Below are 19,447 nucleotides of genomic sequence, written 5' to 3'. Positions count from 1 at the left end.
TGAATAGATGAATCTGAGATTGTGTGATGCATATCGTATAATCATACCCACGGATACTTGAGGTGACATTGGAGTATCTAGGTGACATTAGGGTTTTGGTTGATTTGTGTCCTAAGGTGTTATTCTAGTACTAACTCTAGGGCTGTTTGTGACACTTATAGGAATAGCCCAACGGATTGATTGGAAAGAATAACTTTGAGGTGGTTTCGTACCCTACCATAATCTCTTCGTTTGTTCTCCGCTATTAGCGACTTTGGAGTGACTCTTTGTTGCATGTTGAGAGGTAGTTATGTGATCCAATTATGTTATTATTGTTGAGAGGACTTGCACTAGTGAAAGTATGAACCCTAGGCCTTGTTTCAATGCATTGCAATACCATTTACACTCACTTTTATCATTAGTTACCTTGCTGTTTTTATATTTTCAGATTACAAAAACCTTTATCTACCATCCATATACCACTTGTATCACCATCTCTTCGCCGAACTAGTGCACCTATACAATTTACCATTGGATTGGGTGTGTTGGGGACACAAGAGACTCTTTGTTATTTGGTTGCAAGGTTGCTTGAGAGAAACCATCTTTATCCTACGCCTCCTACGGATTGATAAACCTTAGGTCATCCACTTGAGGGAAATTTGCTACTGTCCTACAAACCTCTGCACTTGGAGGCGCAACAACGTCTACAAGAAGAAGGTTGTGTAGTAGACATCAGGGGAATCCCTTACCGGTGGCCATCTTCATCATCCCGGCGCTCTCCATGACGAGGAGGGAGTAGGTCACCCTCGGGGCTGAGGGTATGTACCTGTAGCTATGTGTTTTCCTCATACACTTCATCTTTTTAATATCTTTCATGAGTATGATGGAAAGGAAATTTGTGCCAACGTGTTAGAAGAAGAATGCATTAAAATGTTTGGCACTAAATCTTTGAATGATGAGCATGATTGCAATGTTGTTAGTATGAACTCCTTGAATATCCATAGTACTAATAATGATTGCACTAGTTATGATGAAAAATGTCTCCTATAAACATGTCAATTTTTGTGGAGTGCATTGGGTTTGCAAGTACACACCAAATAGGGAAGATAGATATTGCAATAGGCATAAGCATTTAGAAACTAAATGGTTGCAAGAAAGGCTAGAAGTTTGTGCTGAAAATTTAAATTTTCTTGGCCGTACTTGTGAACTTTGCAATGAACATGGTCATTTAACCATCCGATGCAAATTGTTTCATGATCTAATCATTTCCAAAAATTGTGATGACTTGATTTCTCTTGCACATCATAATGAACTTAGTTTTCTTATGGGTTATGAAGAAATGAAACGTATAACTAACTATCTTCCAGTATTTGCGCGTGATAAACTTCTTGGTTTTGATCTAGAGGAAATTTATATGTATTGTGTGGTGAATTATATTGAAAATCCTTATATTGCCAATTACATAAATAAAAAAACAAATAGAAGATGAAGAGAATACTAATGAAAGGGAAGATACTTCCCAATATCCTCCTGTTATTTCTTATGATGAATCAGGTAACTAGGAGGAGCCTTCTATTCAACCAATCTCATTAATACGGAGCTCCAAAAAGAGGATTGAACCCACACATGATGTGGTGAAGAAGAAGAAAAGAAAAAGGAAGAGAGGTAAAAACATAACTCTCCCAAATAATGCTACTCCTATTACTGTTGTGCCTCATGGAAATATAATTGTGGAAGATGATGCACTTAATGATGATCTCGTTATGCCTATTGCTTGTTGTGATGATTATGATTGGGAAGATAATGATACTTCTTATGATCTTGAAAATATTTTTGGCACTTGCTTGGAAGAATATGATAATTGCTATACTATTGGTGCTATCCATACTATTGATGATGAGGGTGATTATGCTTATGATATGAAAAGGCCCAAGCTTGGGGATGCTATGTTTGATGAAGATGATGTTTTTGAGAATATATTTGCTGCAATTAATGTTAGTCCCAAGCTTGGGGAAGCTATGATTAATGAAGATTATATTTGTAGTCTCCCAAGTTTTGATATGCAAATTTATTATGATAGCATGCCTCCTACTTATGATAATTATTAAAGTGGATTTGGAGAGGTCATGACTTTATTTAGTAATGATTCCACTATCTTGGAAGAGGTTTCAATCGATTATGATGAGAACAAAGTTGCTACTTATGATAATTATTGTGATGATACATATGCTATAAAAATTAGTGATGATTATATTTATAAAACTTATCATTATTATGATTACCCTTTCTCTGAACATTACTCTTTTAATGTGGAAACAATTTATAGTATTCGAGTCTCTTATGATACTCCCACTATTCCGATTGAGAAGAATTTTTCTTATGTGGAGAGTAATAAAATTTCTATGCTTGTAGATCATGAAAAGAATTCTTTATGCGATGGTTATATTGTTGAATTCATTCATGATGCTACTGAAAATTATTATTAGGGAGGAATATATGCTTGTAGGAATTGCAATAATATCAAGTTTCTTCTCTATGTGCTTAAAGTTTTGAAGTTATGCTTGTTTTACCTTCCTATGCAAGTTGATTCTTGTTCCCACAAGTTGTTTGCTCACAAGATCCCTATGCATAGGAAGAGGGTTAGACTTAAATGTGCTAGTCATATTCTTCATGATGCTCTCTTTATGTTTTAATTCTTATCTTTTATGTGAGCATCATTGAAATCATCATGCCTAGCTAGGGCGTTAAACGATAGCGCTTGTTGGGAGGCAACCCAACTTTATTTTTGTTCCTTGATTTTTGATACTGTTTAGGAATAAATAATTTATCTATCCTATGTTATGATTGAGTTTTTATGTTTTAATTAGTGTTTGTGCCAAGTAGAACCGTTGGGAAGACTTGGGGAAAGTCTTGTTGATCTTGCTGTAAAAAACAGAAACTTTAGCGCTCGCGAGAATTGCTGACATTTTTTTATTGGAGAGTGCTATTTAGTTAATTATTTTTGAAGATGATTAATAGATAAATTCCTCGCGTCCAGCAATTTATTTGAGAATTTTATGAGTTCCAGAAGTATACATTTGATTCAGATTACTACAGATTGTTCTGTTTTTGACAGATTCTGTTTTCTATGTGTTGTTTCGCTTATTTTGATGAACCTATGATTAGTATCGGAGGGTATGAACCATAGATAAGTTGGAATATAGTAGATATTACACCAATATGAATTTATAATGAGTTCACAATAGTACCTAAGTGGTGATTCATTTTCTTATACTAACGGAGCGTACGAGTTTTCTGTTAAGTTTTGTGTTGTGAAGTTTTCAAGTTTTGGGTAAAGATTCGATGGACTATGGAATAAGGAGTGGCAAGAGCATAATATTGGGGATGCCCAAGGCACCCCAAGGTAATATTCATGGACAACCAGGAGCCTAAGCTTGGGGATGCCCCGGAAGGCATCCCCTCTTTCGTCTTCATTCATCGGTAACTTTACTTGGAGCTATATTTTTATTCACCACATGATATGTGTTTTGCTTGGAGCGTCATTTTATTTTCTTTTGTTTTTCTTGATGTTTGAATAAAATAACAAGATCTGAAATTATTAAATGTTAGAGAGTCTTCATATAGTTGCATAATTATTCGACTACTCATTGATCGTCACTTATATCTTTCAGAGTAGTTTGTTGTTGCTCTAGTGCTTCACTTATATCTTTTTAGAGCATGGTGGTGGTTTTATTTTATATAAATTAATGAACTCTCATGCTTCACTTATATCATTTTGAGAGTCTTTGTAACAGCATGGTAGTTTTCTTTGGTTATGAAACTAGTCCTAATATGATGGGCATCCAAGAGGGATATAATAAAAACTTTCATATAAGGTGCATTGAATACTATGAGAAGTTTGATACTTGATGATTGTTTTGAGATATGGAGATGGTAATATTAGAGTCATGCTAGTGAGTAGTTGTGAATTTGAGAGATATTTGTGTTAAAGTTTGTGATTCCCGTAGCATGCACGTATGGTGAACCGTTATGTGATGAAGTCGGAGCATGATTTATTTATTGATTGTCTTCCTTATGAGTGGCGGTCGGGGACGAGCGATGGTCTTTTCCTACCAATCTATCCCCCTAGGAGCATGAACGTAGTACTTTGTTTCGATAACTAATAGATTTTTGCAATAAGTATGTGAGTTCTTTATGACTAATGTTGAGTCCATGGATTATACGCACTCTCACCCATCCACCATTGCTAGCCTCTCTAGTACCGCGCAACTTTCGCCGGTACCATAAAACCACCATATATCTTCCTCAAAACAGCCACCATACCTACCTATTATGGCATTTCCATAACCATTCTGAGATATATTGCCATGCAACTTTCCACCGTTCTATTTATTATGACATGTTTCATCATTGTCATATTGCTTTGCATGATCATGTAGTTGACATTGTATTTGTGGCAAAGCCATCGTTCATAATTCTTTCATACATGTCACTCTTGAGTCATTGCACATCCTGGTACACCGCCGAAGGCATTCATATAGAGTCATATTTTGTTCTAAGTATGGAGTTGTAATTCTTGAGTTGTAAGTAAATAAAAGTGTGATGATCATCATTATTAGAGCATTGTCCCAGTGAGGAAAGGATGATGGAGACTATATTCCCCCATAAGTCGGGATGAGACTCCGGAAGAAAAAAAATAGGCCATAAAAAAGGCCCAAATAAAAAAATAAAAAAATGAGAGAAAAAGAGAGAAGGGGCAATGCTACTATCCTTTTACCACACTTGTGCTTCAAAGTAGCACCATGATCTTCATGATAGAGAGTCTCCTATGTTGTCACTTTCATATACTAGTGGGAATCTTTCATTATAGAACTTGGCTTGTATATTCCAATGATGGGCTTCCTCAAAATGCCCTAGGTCTTCGTGAGCAAGCAAGTTGGATGCACACCCACTAGTTTCTTTTGTTGAGCTTTCATACACTTATAGCTCTAGTGCATCCGTTGCATGGCAATCCCTACTCACTTACAATGATATCTATTGATGGGCATCTCCATAGCCCGTTGATATGCCTAGTTGATGTGAGACTATCTTCTCCTTTTTGTCTTCTCCACAACCACCACTCCATTCCACCTATAATGCTATGTCCATGGCTCATGCTCATATATTGCGTGAAGATTGAAAAAGTTTGAGAACATCAAAAGTATGAAACAATTGCTTGGCTTTTCATTGGGGTTATGCATGATTTAAATACGTTGTGTGGTGAAGATGGAGCACAACCAGACTATATGATTTTGTAGGGATAGCTTTCTTTGGCCATGTTATTTTGAGAAGACATGATTACTTTGTTAGTATGCTTGAAGTATTATCATTTTTATGTCAATATTAAACTTTTGTATTGAATCTTATGGATCTGAATATTCTTGCCACAATAAAGAGAACTACATGGATAAATATGTTAGGTAGCATTCCACATCAAAAATTCTGTTTTTATCATTTACCTACTCGAGGACGAGCAGGAATTAAGCTTGGGGATGCTGATACGTATCCAACATATCTATAATTTTTGATTGTTCCATGCTATTATATTATCAACCTTGGATGTTTTATATGCATTTATATGCTATTTTATATGATTTTTGGGACTAACCTATTAACCTAGAGCCCAGTGCCAGTTTCTGTTTTTTCCTTGTTTTAAAGTATCGCAGAAAAGGAAAATCAAACGGAGTCCAATCGACCTGAAACTTCACGGAACTTATTTTTGGACTAGAAGAAGCCCACGGAGTATCGGAGTTGGACTAGGAGAGTCTCGGGCTACCCACGAGGGTGGGAGCGCACCCACCCCCCTGGGCGCACCCCCTGCCTCGTGGATAGCCCGGAGGTCGACCGACATACTTCTTCCTCCCATATATACCCATATATATACCATAAAAACTTCGGGGAGCACAATAGATCGGGAGTTCCGCCGTCAGAAGCATCCGTAGCCACCGAAAACCAATCTAGACCCGTTCCGGCACCCTGCCGGAGGGTGGAATCCCTCTCTGGTGGCCATATTCATCATCCTGGTGCTCTCCATGACGAGGAGGGAGTAGTTCTCCCTCGGGGCTGAGGGTATGTACAAGTAGCTATGTGTTTGATCTCCCTCTCTTGTGTTCTTGAGGTGGTACGATCTTGATGTATCGCGAGCTTTGCTATTATAGTCGGATCTTATGATGTTTTCTCCCCCCTTTACTCTCTTGTCATGGATTGAGTTTTCCCTTTGAAGTTATATTATCGGATTGAGTCTTTAAGGATTTGAGAACACTTGATGTATGTCTTGCATGGGATACCTCTAGTGACAATGGGGTATTCTATTGATCCACCTGATGTATGTTTTGGTGATCAACTTGCGGGTTCTGCCCATGAACCTATGCGTAGGGGTTGGCACATGTTTTCATCTTGACTCTCCGGTAGAGACTTTGGGGCACTCTTTGAGGTTCTATGTGTTGGTTGAATAGATAAATCTGAGATTGTGTGATGCATATCGCATAATCATACCCACGGATATTTGAGGTGACATTGGAGTATCTAGGTGAAATTAGGGTTTTGGTTGATTTGTGTCTTAAGGTGTTATTCTAGTACTAACTCTAGGGCTGTTTTTGACACTTATAGGAATAGCCCAACGGATTGATTGGAAAGAATAACTTTGAGGTGGTTTTGTACCCTACCATAATCTCTTCGTTTGTTCTCCGCTATTAGTGACTTTGGAATGACTCTTTGTTGCATGTTGAGGGGTAGTTATGTGATCCAATTATGTTATTATTGTTGAGAGGACTTGCACTAGTGAAAGTATGAACCCTAGGCCTTGTTTCAACGCATTGCAATACCGTTTACGCTCACTTTTATCATTAGTTACCTTGCTGTTTTTATATTTTCAGATTACAAAAACCTTTATCTACCATCCATATACCACTTGTATCACCATCTCTTCGCCGAACTAGTGCACCTATACAATTTACCATTGTATTGGGTGTGTTGGGGACACAAGAGACTCTTTGTTATTTGGTTGCAGGGTTGCTGGAGAGAAACCATCTTCATCCTACGCCTCCTACGGATTGATAAACCTTAGGTCATCCACTTGAGGGAAATTTGCTTCTGTCCTACAAACCTCTGCACTTGGAGGCCCAACAACGACTACAAGAAGAAGGTTGTGTAGTAGACATCAGGGGGAATCCCTTACCGGTGGCCATCTTCATCATCCCGACGCTCTCCATGACGAGGAGGGAGTAGGTCACCCTCGAGGCTGAGGGTATGTACCTGTAGCTATGTGTTTGATCTCTCTCTCTCATGTTCTTGATTCGGCACGATCTTGATGTATCGCGAGCTTTGCTATTATAGTTAGATCTTATGATGTTTCTCCCCCTCTACGCTCTTGTAATGGATTGAGTTTTCCCTTTGAAGTTATCTTATCAGATTGGGTCTTTAAGGATTTGAGAACACTTGATGTATGTCTTGCATGTGCTTATCTGTGGTGACAATGGGATATTCACGTTGTCCACTCGATGTATGTTTTGGTGATCAACTTGCGAGTTCCATGACCTTGTGAACTTATGCATAGGGGTTGGCACACGTTTTCGTCTTGACTCTCCGATAGAAACTTTGGGGCACTCTTTGAAGTTCTTTGTGTTGGTTGAATAGATGAATCTGAGATTGTGTGATGCATATCGTATAATCATACCCGCGGATACATGAGGTGACATTGGAGTATCTAGGTGACATTAGGGTTTTTGTTGAATTGTGTCTTAAGATGTTATTTTACTACGAACTCTAGGGCTGCTTGTGACACTTATAGGAATAGCCCAACAGATTGATCGGAAAGAATAACTTTGAGGTGGTTTCGTACCCTACAATAATCTCTTCGTTTGTTCTCCGCTATTAGTGACTTTGGAGTGACTCTTTGTTGCACGTTGAGGGATTGTTATATGATCCAATTATGTTATTATTGTTGAGAGAACTTGCACTAGTGAAAGTATGAACCCTAGGCCTTGTTTCGACGCATTGCGATACCTAAGGCACCCCAAGGTAATATTCAAGGACAACCAAGAGCCTAAGCTTGGGGATGCCCCGGATGTCATCCCCTCTTTCGTCTTCGTCTATCGGTAACTTTACTTGAGGCTATATTTTTATTCACCACATGATATGTGTTTTGCTTGGAGCATCATTTTATTTTATTTTGTTTTGTTTGCTGTTTGAATAAAATACCAAGATCTTAAATTCTTAAATGTTAGAGAGTCTTCACATAGTTACATAATTATTCAACTACTCATTGTGCTTTGCTTACATCTTTTGGAGTAGTTTGTCGTTTGCTCTAGTGCTTCACCTATATCTTTTTAGAGCATGACGGTGGTTTTATTTTGAAGAAATAGATGAACTCTCATGCTTCACTTATATTATTTTGAGAGTCTTTAGAACAGCATGGTAATTTGCTTTGGTTACGAATTTAGTCCTAATATGATAGGCATCCAAGAGGGATGTAATAAATCCTTTCATATAAAGTGCGTTGAATACTATGAGAAGTTTGATACTTGATGATTGTTTTGAGACATGAGGATGGCGATATTAGATTCATGCTAGTTGAGTAGTTGTGAATTTGAGAAATACTTGTGTTGAGGTTTGCAAGTCCCATAGCATGCACGTCTGGTAACCGTTGTGTAACAAATTTGAAGCATGAGGTGTTTCTTTGATTGTCTTCCTTATGAGTGGCGGTTGGGGACGAGTGATGGTCTTTTCCTACCAATCTATCCCCCTAGGAGCATGAGCATGGTGCTTGGTTTTGATGACTTGTAGATTTTTGCAATAAGTATGTGAGTTCTTTATGACTAATGTTGAGTCCATGGATTATACGCACTCTCACCCTTCCACCATTGCTAGCCTCTCTAGTACCGTGCAACTTTCGCCGGTACCATAAACCCACCATTTACCTTCCTCAAAACAGCCACCATACCTACCTATTATGGCATTTCCATAACCATTCCGAGATATATTGCCATGCAACTTTCCACCGTTCTGTTTATTATGACATGCTCCATCATTGTCATATTGCTTTGCATGATCATGTAGTTGACATTGTATTTGTGGCAAAGCCACCGATCATAACTCTATCATACATGTCACTCTTGAGTCACTGCACATCCTGGTACACCACTGGAGGCATTCATATAGAGTCATATTTTGTTCTAACTATCGAGTTGTAATTCTTGAATTGTAAGTAAATAAAAGTGTGATGATCTTCATTATTAGAGCATTGTCCCATGTGAGGAAAAAAAGAGGAAGGCCAAAAAAAGAGAAGGCCAAAAAAACAAAAAAATGAGAGAAAAAGAGAGAAGGGGCAATGCTGCTATCATTTTACCACACTTGTGCTTCAAAGTAGCACCCATGATCTTCATGATAGAGAGTCTCCTATGTTGTCACTTTCATATACTAGTGGGAATTTTCGTTATAGAACTTGGCTTGTGTATTCCAATAATGGGCTTCCTCAAAATGCCCTAGGTCTTCGTGAGCAAGCAAGTTTTGATGCACACCCACTTAGTTTCTTTTGTTGAGCTTTCATACATTTATAGCTCTAGTGCATCCATTACATGGCAATCCCTACTCACTCATATTGATATCTATTGATGGGCATCTCCATAGCCCATTAATACGCCTTCTTGATGTGAGACCATCTTTCTCCTTTTTGTCTTCTCCACAAGCACCACTCTATTCCACCTATAGTGCTATGTCCATGGTTCACGCTCATGTATTGCATGAAAGTTGAAAAAGTTTGAGAATACTAAAGTATGAAACAATTCCTTGGCTTGTCATCGGGGTTGTGCATGATTTGAATATTTTGTGTGATGAAGATGGAGCATAGCCAAACTATATGATTTTGCAGGGATGAACTTTCTTTGGCCATGTTATTTTGAGAAGACATGATTACTTTGTTAGTATGCTAGAAGTATTATTATTTTTATGTCAATATTAAACTTTTGTCTTGAATCTTATGGATCTGAATACTCTTGCCACAATAAAGAAGATTACATTGATAAATATGTTAGGTTGCATTCCACATCAAAAATTCTGTTTTTATCATTTACCTACTCGAGGAGGAGTAGGAATTAAGTTTGGGGATGCTTGATACGTATCCAACATATCTATAATTTTTTATTGTTCCATGCTATTATATTATCCATCTAGGATGTTTTATATGCATTTATATACTATGTTATATGATTTTTGGGACTAGCCTATTAACCTAGAGTTCAGTGCCAGTTTTTATTTTTTCTTTGTTTTTGAGTTTTACAGAAAGGGAATACCAAACGGAGTCCAATTGACGTGCCAATTTTTGATGATTTTTTATGGGCCAAAAGAAGCCCCCTGACGGTGTCCTGGACTAGGGGGTACTCACCATGCCATCTCCCGATCTGTTAGATTGGTCCGAGGACCCCCATGGCCGTATACTCATGGGCTAGTTCGGACAGCTGCCGCATACAAGGAAGATTCCACACGACTTGGTGGTCAAGACAAGGACTTCTCCCCACCGACGTATTCGGCTAGGACTCTTGTTATCCTAGGCCTCTGGTGCATTATATAAACCGAGGCCAAGCTAGTCGATAGACATATACATACAATCATTACCATAGGCTAGCTTCTAGGATTTAGCCTCTCTGATCTCGTCGTAGATCAACTCTTGTACTACTCATATTATCAAGAATAATCAAGCGGGACGTAGGGTTTTACCTCCATCAAGAGGGCCCAAACCTGGGTAAAACATCGTGTCCCCTGCCTCCTGTTACCATCCGCCTTAGACGCATAGTTCAGGACCCCCTACCCGAGATCCGCCGGTTTTGACACCGACATTGGTGATTTCATTGAGAGTTCCGCTGTGTGATCGGCAAAAAGATCGATGTATCGCCTGCAGATCAACTGCGACTTCGGCATCTTCGTCACTAGCTCGACTGGTCACCTTGGTTCGACCAAGAACTGCGCCCCGTGTTTGAATCACCATGTTCGGACGAGGGCCTTCATCAAACATCAACTCCGATCTCTATCAAGATCACGGAGGAATCATCTGTGGAGCTCAAGGGCTCAACGTCAACATTGCCCTCGGGCGGCCGTGCTGTTTTTATGGACATCGAACTTGTATTCGCCGTCACCGCCTCCTCAAGCGTCGGTTTGACGATTGCTTTGGTGGAATAGTGCGGAATTACATCTACAACAGCCATGCAAAATTATGTCGAGTTCCGATGGAGGAATTTCCGACAATCTACGATATACCGGAGCCCTGTCAAATCTGGACGTGAATCTGGACGAGTTTAGGGCGTGGTCTCCAGAGCCCAGCTCGGAGGTCCTTTGGAAGATCCAACCGTTCAACTACTGCGGAATTCCAATATCTACCACCCCTCCAAGTTTCAGCTCGATTCGACGGTCCAAACTTCGGGAACCTTCCGATGAGTGGACCAATTTTCGGATCCGTTTTCTGCGCGAATACGGACCCGACCCAAATTCATGTTTCTCTATGAACGTGATATTGGACAACCTTTTTAGAGGAATCCTCTTCTAGGGTATTGTGCGTTGTTTTTAAGCACGTGCCCGTAAATTTTTAAGCCTCCCCTGAGGTCGTCTTCATCATCATGCTGGTGTCGAACCAGTCCGGCAATATTGCTCCAAGGCTGCCGACCTACGCTAGACACATCGTCACTTTGTTGAGCCGAGCTCAACTTCTTCGGATCATCATCTCGGCAAGCCAAACAAGAGTCCGGCATCGTGAAGGATAAATCATCACCAACATCGCCGCCCCACGGATTACACGGAGTGGGCACACCGGCATCGCCGCACGGTCACTTCATCAAGCCAGCATCGACCACATCACGATCGGCATCGGCAGGGCCGCATTGTTGCTTCTTCAAGCCGATATCCATCATGCCGACCAACTTCGACTCATCGGCTAACATCGAGGTTTCGACATCTCGGCTGGACAAGGGGCTTCGACATCTCTTCATCAACCTACTCCGGAGACTTCAACATCACTAGCCGACCAGCTTCGTCACGTTAGCTAGACCAAGGGCTTTGCCTCCGCAAGCCAATCTTTGCCATCATCGCCATGCCGTCGCTTTATCACCCATTAGGCAATGGGTGTGCGGATCGAGTCCCAATTTTGGGAGTCACCTTTCTTCGGATTGCTACAACAAATAAACCAGGTGCTATTAATCCTAGTATTTTTTGCTTGTTTGGGTTCATTTTTCACAAGGAACTATTACTCCGGTTTGTCCATCATATGTACATAGGTCTATCAAATGGTGGCCGCATTAACGACGGTCGCATCGTGGTTCGGTCAGTCTCCGTACATAGTCTGACGAACGCCGCATCCGGAACTCGAACCGACTTGTGAATTCAGGCTTTGCCACGCCTTTACCGCATCACGCCGATGCCCTGCATCGACATTGACTTCGGCGCCAGGCCATATTTCTTTTATTACTCACTTTGCATAAATTATTTATTATGCGAATTATTTATTATTATTATTATTATTATCTATGGTTTGCACTATTTTTTGTGCACATGAAAATTATCCGGGTTGGGCAGTATCGTCGACTTGGCGTACTGACATACCACGTCACCTCGGCTGGACGGGGGGCTTCGTCAACACTTCATTACCCCATGCCAGGGACTTCGGCATCACTCTGCCGACCTGCATTGACCGTGCTATGTCACCACTTCGGAGTGCCGAGCTCTTTGCTCCGCCACCTTGGGACCGGCTTGGGGGATGGAACCTTGTCCCGCATCAAGCTCGGGCCGCGTCATCAATACCGAACACATTAACCAGCTAAGTTGCCTTCATGCTCAAAGTCTTAAATTTTTAACTTGTGTTCGGTTCGACCAAGCATTATACCTTTTTGAAAAAAAGTTGCTTGTAGAGAATCTCCTTGTCAAAACTTTGTTTGGACACACAAATTCAAATACCCCGTTTACTTGGGGGCTCCCTTGATGGAGCTTTTCCTCTTGCATATGATTATACTTGTACGGCTTCGTTCCTTGTTCGTGTATTACGCCACAATATGCACCATATTGACTTAAGCGATTTGCAAGCTGGGTTGCCTAGCTCCTCTGCTTACCCCTACGTTCCCGATTGTTCGGCTAGGGAGTAAAGGGAGCACCTATGCGATTGTCACGTCCGGGTCCTCTAAGCTCTGACCTCAGACTGGGTGAATCTGACAGCTAGCGCTCTTATTTTTTTCAATCATGGTCGGCACACAACGGAACTCATGAGTACAAAAAATCTATTGCACAAGTCTCATAGTAATAATGAGCACCGAAGAAAGGTATCGGTGGGGGTACTATTTTCTTTGAAGATGCTTCTTACACTTCGTTAGTAATATAGCATAAGTTCCCTGAGCACGCTTTGTCTGTTACAGCCTTATGGCCTGATTGCCTGGTCATCGGAAACACCGTCGATACTCTCGACAGGTGGAGTACATGACACTTTTCGGCCCTTGGCCGGAGAGGGACAAGCCAACGGTCGGTTAAGACGCGTTTAAAGTTCGGGTGAACACATATATGATATAAGTACTTCGGTACGTACAATCATTATACATAAAATTCTTTTACCCAAGTCACTTGGGGGCTCTTAAAATTTATATATGAGCTGTAAAAGTGTTTTTCTTCTTAGTCGTTGCAAAGTTTTTATTATTTTTTATTATTTATCACTCCTTTTTTCGACATGAGTGTGTGGTCACTAGCCGGGGAGCCTAATTTCTCTCTCAAAGCCGCTAGAGTTTAGTTTGCTAAACTGGCCTAATGAGAAGTACTCCGCCTTCGGGATAGGAGGTTCAAGCCGTAGGCTGACCCGCTTGAAGTCTTGAGATAGGATGTGTCATGTTAAAGCACGATAGAAGCACTTTTTTTCTACAGTCCAATTTTCGGATTGGCACCGGACACTTGATCTTGTTCGGACGTCAAGTTTTTACTGACATTTTTTCTGGTTTTTCAAGCTTATGGCACTTTCAAACTATTTGTGTGTTTTCAGCACAAGTCTCGCAGTGCAACGCCGGACACCTTTAGAGATTCGGCAAAAACATTCTCGGATATTGCTAAATATGCATCGGTTTCGAATTGTGTCTTCGGTCAATAGTTAGGTTGCCCGGTTCCTGCGCTTGCCTCCTATGTTCCGCTTTGTTCGGCTAGGTGTGCAAAGGGAGAACCACTGCGATTGTGCTTCTAGCTCACATGGTTAAGCACCCCAGTGGAGAAAGCCGAAAACTAACTGTCACAACAAGCGTAAACTGGTCAGTGATCCGATGACTGTGTTAAATGACGGGCCATTCATAACATTGGCCGAAATGTTTACGGCTTGACCTTGACTGTCGCCGAACACTACTGGGGGCTAGTAACTGGCCTCCCAAACAAAATCCTCAATATTTTGCTCTTACATTAGAGCTGAGGTTTCATGATCATGCTTAGCATGACAACTCAAAGAAAGGAACCGATAGCGGGACTATTTTCTTTGGAAGACATTTATTATGTTAAACAGTAATATAACATATCTCTCTGCATACCTTTATTTATAAAACTGTATGGCCAGATTGCCTTGTTTGTCGTAAATATTTGCCCTCATAAAGGCTTTATAAAGTAGGACAAACACTCCTCGGCTACTTGCCGAGGAGGTGGACGCCGATGGTCGGTCAACAAAGTTTTGTACAATGCGGATCCGACCATTAATGATGTACAGTACTTGGATACATGGAATCATTACACATAATTTGTGATTTTACTCTAGATATGGATCCTTAATTCGGCCACCCGTGCCCGCATTAAGGCTCGGGGGCTACTGGGCTTCGGGCTTATTATTTAAAAATATTAAAGGGGCACATCGATCCCCTGATCTGGTGTTGCCACCCGACCAGTGTCTCGGGGGCTACTGCATTGCCTATCCAATGCAGAAAATTTTAAGTGCAATACAGTTTCTGAGGAGATTTTGATCCTTAGGTTGGTCGGCCGCACCCAACCTGAGTCTCGAGGACTCTGCACACCGCTTTTTGTGTCCCGAAGAATTCTGCCGAGCTAGGACTTGATCCTCAGGCCGATTTTGCAAATCAACCTAAGTCTCAGCGGCTACTGGGATCAGCGGTCTTATGTCATCCTTCAGGTGCATCTCAGGTTTTAAACTGATACGCACCTTGAGGGCTACTGGCTATATATCTCGGCGGAGAATAAAATGCACCAATAAAAAATATTGACAAAAATCAGCCCATAGTCCGGCGTTGGAGCTCGAATACAGTCCGGCGTTGGAGCTTGGACACAGTCTGGCGTTGAAACTCGGATACATTCCGGCGTTGGAGCCCGGATGCAGTTTGGCATTGGAGCTCGGCTGTAACAATACTCTTATGCAATCCAGCGTTGGAGCTCGGATACATTCCGGCGTTGGAGCTCGGAAGCAGCCCGGCGTTGGAGCTCGGTTGCGAAAGATAAATCGGATGCAGTCCGACGTTGGAGCTCGGACACAAGAGGACACTGCCTCCCGGGAACAACTTCAAACCCGAGGTGTGGCATAAAAATAACAAGGCATTGATAAAGGTTGGAAACCTAAAGGGGCTCCACGGATACCCGACGTATAAACTCTTCGGATGCACATTGGTGATCCACAAGATCGAGGAAGATTTGTTGAACCAGTTTTCAAGACCGACGACCAAAGATGAAGAACAGTTCAGAACAATCGAGGAGCGTCCCCAACTTGAAGACCGGTTCAGGGGGCTACTGACGGTGTCCTGGACTAGGGGGTACTCACCACGCCGTCTCCCGATCTATTAGATTGTGCCGAGGACCCCCATGCCCGTATACTCATGGGCTAGTTCAGATAGCTGCCGCATACAAGGAAGATTCCACAAGACTTGGTGGTCAAGACAAGGACTTCTCCCCACCAGCGTATTCGGCTAGGACTCTTGTTATCCTAGGCCTCTGGTGCATTATATAAACCGAGGCCAGGCTAGTCGATAGACATATACATACAATCATACCATAGGCTAGCTTCTAGGGTTTAGCCTCTCTGATCTCGTGGTAGATCAACTCTTGTACTACTCATATTATCAAGAATAATCAAGCAGGACGTAGGGTTTTACCTCCATCAAGAGGGCCCGAACCTAGGTAAAACATCGTGTCCCCTGCCTCCTGTTACCATCCGCCTTAGACGCACAGTTCGGGACCCGCTACCCGAGATCCACCGGTTTTGACACCGACACCCCCGAAGTAAAAGAGTTGGGCCAGAAGAGTCCTGAGCCATCCACGAGGGCGGGGGCGCGCCCTACCCCCCTGGGCGCGTGTCCCTATCTCGTGGACGACTCGAAGACCCCCTGATGTGAGACCTACACCAAAAATTCTTATAAATACAGAAACCTCCAGAAAATAACCTAGATCAGGAGTTCCGCCGCTGCAAGCCTCCGTAGCCACCGAAAACCAATCTAGACCCATTCCGGCACCCTGCCGGAGGGAGGAATCCCTTATCGGTGGCCATCTTCATCATCCCGGCGCTCTCCATGACGAGGAGTCAGTAGTTCACCCTCGGAGCTGAGGGTATGTACCAGTAGCTATGTGTTTGATCTCTCTCTCTCTCATGTTCTTGATTCGACACGATCTTGATGTATCGCGAGCTTTGCTATTATAGTTGGATCTTAAGATGTTTCTCCCCATCTACTCTCTTGTAATGGATTGAGTTTTCCCTTTGAAGTTATCTTATCGGATTGAGTCTTTAAGGATTTGAGAACACTTGATGTATGTCTTGCATGTGCTTATCTGTGGTGACAATGGGATATTCACGTGATCCACTTGATGTATGTTTTGGTGATCAACTTGCGAGTTCCGTGACCTTGTGAACTTATGCATAGGGGTTGGCACACGTTTTCGTCTTGACTCTCCGGTAGAAACTTTGATGCACTCTTTGAAGTTCTTTGTGTTGGTTGAATAGATGAATCTGAGATTGTGTGATGCATATCGTATAATCATACCCGCGGATACTTGAGGTGACATTGTATTATCTAGCTCACATTAGGGATTTGGTTGATTTGTGTCTTAAGGTGTCATTTTACTATGAACTCTAGGGATGTTTGTGACACTTATAGGAATAGCCCAACGGATTGATCGGAAAGAATAACTTTGAGGTGGTTTCGTATGCTACAATAATCTCTTCATTTGTTCTCCACTATTAGTGACTTTGGAGTGACTCTTCATTGCATGTTGAAGGATTGTCATATGATCCAATTATGTTATTATTGTTTAGAGAACTTGCACTAGTGAAAGTATGAACCCTAGGCCTTGTTCCGACGCATTGCCATACCGTTTTCGCTCACTTTTATCATTAGTTACCTTGCTGTTTTTATATTTTCAGAGTACAAAAACCTATATCTACCATCCATATTGCACTTGTATCACCATATCTTCGCTGAACTAGTGCACCTATACAATTTACCATTGTATTGGTGTGTTGGGGACACAAGAGACTCTTTGCTATTTGGTTGCAAGGTTCTTTGAGAGAGACCATCTTCATCCTATGCCTCCCATGGATTGATAAACCTTAGGTCATCCACTTGAGGGAAATTTGCTACTGTCCTACAAACCTATGCACTTGGAGGCCCAACAACGTCTAAAAGAAGAAGGTTGTGTATTAGACATCACTAAACATGCACTTCTCTGGATTGAGCCGCAGGTCCACCTGGCACGGGCTGGAGAAAGTCTCCTCCAAGTCTTGAATGAGGGTCCTCACCTCCCGAGATTTTACCACGATGTCATCGACATAGGCCTCAGCGTTCCTCCCGAGCTGCTGGCCCAGGACGATGTGCATCAGCCACCGGAAGGTTGCCCTAGCGTTGCGCAGTCCGAACGGTATGCAGGTGTAGTAGTATACCCCACACAGGGTCGGGAAGGCCGTCTTCTCCATGTCCTCCACTGCCATCTTGATCTGGTGATAACCCGAGAAAACATCTAGAAAACACAGCAGGTCTCACTCGGCGATAGAGTCGACGATCTGGTCCATGCACGGAAGTGGGAACAGGTCTTGAGGGCAGGATTTGTTGAGGTTGGTGAAGTCGACGCACATACGTTACTTCCCGCCTTTCTTGGGCACAACGACAGGGTTCGCCAGCCACTCTGGGTACCAGACCTCGCGGACGACACCCGCAGCATGTAGCTTGCGGGTTTCCTGGACGATGAAGGACTACTTCTCCGTGGACTATCATCGCGTCTTCTGCTTCACAGGGCGCACATTGGGGCACACCCTTAAGTTATGCTCGATTACCCCCCTTGGGACCCCCACCAGCTGCTTGGGCTTCGAGGCGAATACCTCCTTGGTCGCACGCAAGAACCTCACCAGTGCCTCTTCTTGGTCAGGATCGAGGTTGGCTCCTATGGTGAAAGTGGCTCCCGAAGCCCCGTCCTCCTCGACTGGCACTTGCTCGGTTTCAGCTCGATCTTGAGTGAACAACTCCTTTTTTTTGCTGGTGCAGCCCCCTTAGCCCCCGGGGCGGCTCCATCGGTTGGGCGTGTGATACGTGTCCAACGTATCTATAATTTTTCATTGCTTCATACTATATTATATTCTTGTAGCGACCCGACCCGAATGGATCAAGTCTCTGTACTTATGTGTCATCCCTGGATCAGTATGCTGACACACACAGTACTCGAAGGATTTATAACAGAGGTAAATCACATGTATAAAGTAACGTAAATACTATTACCTCAATCCATATAGCGGAAGCGACAAGGTTGTGGTTTCCCATCAACACCAACGGCAAAGTTGAGTGTAGAAATCGTAACCCTAACGTATCACTTACTCGTCGTAAGAAACCTGCAACATGAGACGTTGCAGCCCGAAACGGGTCAGTACATTGAATGTACTGGCAAATTCACACCATAGAGAATGATGGACAATGGCTATCACTACATGCATATTTGGCTGGTGGAAAAGCTCTATGGTTATAAGGTTTTTTGCGTAAAGCCAATTTTTCCCTACTACAAAGGAATAAATTTATTTAACTATCATGGTGGTTGTGAAACATTGAGAATGGTTGACAGCATTCTCAATCCCAATTAAAAGTAATTAAAACCCAACAACATTAATTATAAGTAACATGTTGAGATTCACAATGATATTCAAGTACTAGATACTCAAGTTGTCCATAACCGGGGACACGGCTAATCATGATTAGTTTGTAAACTCTGCAGAGGTTTGCGCACTTTTCCCCACAAGACTCGATCGCCTCCGTTTGGTTTCTCGCACTACATGGTGTTTGAGAAGACGGATGACCGGGACATAGTCTTTCAGAAGCGCTAGCACCTTACATGTGGTGTAGACCGGTACACCTACATCCCCTACATCTTCTAGTCCACCCCCTAAGAGTTCGCACTACTTAGTCAACTATGCCAGAGCCCATAATGGCTTGTGGCTGCACACGGAAGTTTCTAGCATGAA

The sequence above is a fragment of the Triticum urartu genome, chromosome 3 (assembly GCF_003073215.2).
Source record: "Triticum urartu cultivar G1812 chromosome 3, Tu2.1, whole genome shotgun sequence".
Taxonomy (NCBI): domain Eukaryota; kingdom Viridiplantae; phylum Streptophyta; class Magnoliopsida; order Poales; family Poaceae; genus Triticum; species Triticum urartu.
The sequence above is the reverse complement of the archived record's forward strand: the minus strand, read 5'-3'. Positions refer to the sequence as shown.